General features: G+C 36.7%; 1 pseudogene; it reads right to left on the bottom strand.

Annotated features, from left to right (window-relative positions):
• Positions 1–374: 374 nt before the first annotated feature.
• On the bottom strand, positions 375–2,026 carry LOC113278813 (annotated as a pseudogene).
• Between the last annotated feature and the right edge of the window lie 1,066 nt (positions 2,027–3,092).

Raw genomic sequence — 3,092 nt, 5'->3', positions numbered from 1 at the left:
AGATAATGTGGTAAATGTTATCTCGTATAGGTGAAGACACTGCATTGGATCTTATAGGGTGCTTGTGAGAGTTCTTGTGTTCGGTCACGTTGTGATGAGTCGATGGGTAGATTAGCCAATCAGGATGTGTAATTGTCAGTTGATTCTATAATTAATAAAGATGTTGTAGCCGTTTGGTGGATGTAGACAATATACACACATCATGTATATTGTTGAACCACGTTAAATCCGTGAGTACTTTATATCCTGTTGCTTTTGTTTATGGATTGCATCTGTTTGGTTCTTTTTCTCTTCTTCATATCCTAGATCGTAGTGAGGTTCATGGAGCAATACGAGAGATCAAGTGTTTCTTGTTAGCTAGATTATTTCTGCAAGATTAATTAGTATGTGTAGATTGCTCTGGACCCCAACATTGGATTCTAACAGGAAATCCAAGTTGTATTGTCATTTATCTTTTATCGACTCCTAAAAGGGCTTAAGTGGTAATGCTTCAAGTTTCTTCTTCAATCTTCTCCAAGTCGCCAACATATCAGCTTGTGTTAAACCTTTGTATAGCTTCTCCAATGTGATCTTTGTGGACGAAATCCACTCTCTATCATTTCCTGGAAAAACTCACAAGCTTGTGCCCATTTCCGTTTCTCACATAATCCATGAATCAACAACGTATATGAATCCGAATCTGGACCAGCTCTACTCTCCTTCATGTCATTCCATATCTCATGCAATATATCCATCTTGTTCAACCTTGAAAATGTTCCAACTAATATATTATATGTGGACAAACTCGGCGTACATGACAAGTCTCCCATCTTCTTATACAATTTCAAGGCATTATCAGCATGTTTCCTCCCTTGAAATTCCTTAAAGAAACAACTAAAAGTTGTAGGATATGAACTGACTCCATTAGCAACCATCTCATTGAGAATCTCCTCAGCATCTTCGAGCCTTCCACATGAACAAAGACATTTTATAACTGAAGTATAGGTTGCTACTGTTGGGAAAATCCCTTTTTCTTTCATCGAACTTAACTTATCTAGCGACAAATCTGGTTTATGTGCGGGACTGTAAACATGAAGAACAATAGAGTAGCTAGTCACTTCTTGTTCTATTCCCCTCTTCTGCATTTCATCCAACAAATTCTCAGCTTTTTGAATGATTCCTTCAAAATGAGTTCCTGGGTGTAAGACCGTCCTACGGCAAATTCCATTTAAGAGAACATTATACGTAATAACATTCGGTTCTAATCCACGATCTACCATTTCTCTAAAGAATTTCTCTGCCACTTCAGGTCGATTTAATTTGCACCAACCATAAATCATAACTGTATACATATGCGTATCCGGTTCAAGTTTGAATTTCCTTTGATTGAAGATCTCTGTAGCCACCTTAGCATATCCATACACAGAGTGTCAAGAAGGTCAACAAAATCTTCTCTATCAGTTTCTCTTTTTGTGAACCTCTCCATGTCATCAAAAGCTTGTATGGCTTGCCTTGTAAGTCCTGCAGCTATTAGTCTCCGAAACAAAATACCGAAAGTTTTCGAAGTCGATTTATCACCTAGCTGATCCATTTCAAGAAGCAACTGCCAAGCGACATCAAATTGTCATGCTTTCCCCATGATATCAATCATCATATCATAAGCAACCCCGTCGTGGTTGTAACCTGGTTGTTATTTTACCCAAACAAAGAAATCCAACGCAATGCTCGGTACATTTTTCAATCTAATCAGAGTTTGCTGAACCAACTCAGTAGAAACTCTTATACCATTGAGATGAAGTGAAGAGGATTCCATAGCATGATAAGGATCATGGCACTCTATTAAAAGGTTAGCGACCATGTCCGCGTCATTCGATTTCTGATGAGATGGAAGAGACGGTTTCAAATATTCCCTGAACTCTAACTGTAATTCGTTAGCTGGTGAGAGCTCATTAGAGTCAGAAGAAACATATGATGAAACACTCAGTTTGGACAAGTTTTGAGCAAGGGAAGTCAACAAGAAACATCGAGGTACTAATTTGAATGCCATTCATAACCTACAAAAATAAAAAACTACAGAAATTCACTAAAACTTACAAATGTTCAGCTATAAAGATTGTATATATGAATCAATATATATGATGGAAAAGAACGAATTATTCAGGAATTTTATCAAACAGCATATGTGCAGCAATAGAAAGAGTGAATAAGTTTGCAACTTTAGCATACCTGTGTCAGTAGTGCTTTCACTGATTCCCGATATTCCAATACTATTATCTGCTGGCACCTGGAAACTATACCCGTACTTTTAGTATGACGTCGGATGATAAATTTTAAGACTAGTAGGCTTGACATTTTAATGCTCTTGTAGATAAAATCATTTTAATTGTCAGAAAGGTCATAGAAACAACATTCTCATTCTCTGTAATCACTAATCTAACAAGCAGAGAAATTACAAATTAGAAGCATTGCAGGTTAATATTGCTACTCGAAGCAAAGCAGAGAAACTTATCTGAAAAATGCTTCATTTTGTACAGCAGTCTAGTAGGATGGTTTTCCTTGGCGACAAGTTCTGTAAAGCGAAGTGATGCACACTAGAAAAGCCAATTCAGAACCGCAGTTGTGGCAACTTTGCCAGTTCTCTCATACATTATGTCATTTGCAAACTTGTACTGAATTACAAAATAATGCCCCTGACATCCATATACTGTCACCATGAATACAAAAAATTTAAGGAGACACATGATCATCACAAATCAATCGTCTCCTCCATGAATACAAGAAATAAAATAATACAGAAAATTGAAGTTACATAAACTAGAAAGATACATGATCATCACAAATCAATTGTCTCCTCCATGAATACAAGAAACAGAACAAAGAATCATCATAGATTACAAAAAAAAAAAAACAAAAAAAAACTCTCTAATTAGTTCAACATTAATTACGCCATCCAGCCAGCACTATTCACCACAGAAGGAATTCTGGTCCGTCAATTGGGTTTGTTGTGTTCATCATCATGTCCATGTAGCTGCTGCTGCAATTCAATCTCTGGAACTCCAAATCGATCATATCAGAGAATGGCTCATCATAAACCATTTCAGAGAAAGGATCAA

Source organism: Papaver somniferum, chromosome 5, assembly GCF_003573695.1.
Source record: "Papaver somniferum cultivar HN1 chromosome 5, ASM357369v1, whole genome shotgun sequence".
Taxonomy (NCBI): domain Eukaryota; kingdom Viridiplantae; phylum Streptophyta; class Magnoliopsida; order Ranunculales; family Papaveraceae; genus Papaver; species Papaver somniferum.
This window is presented reverse-complemented; position numbering and strand designations above follow the sequence as displayed.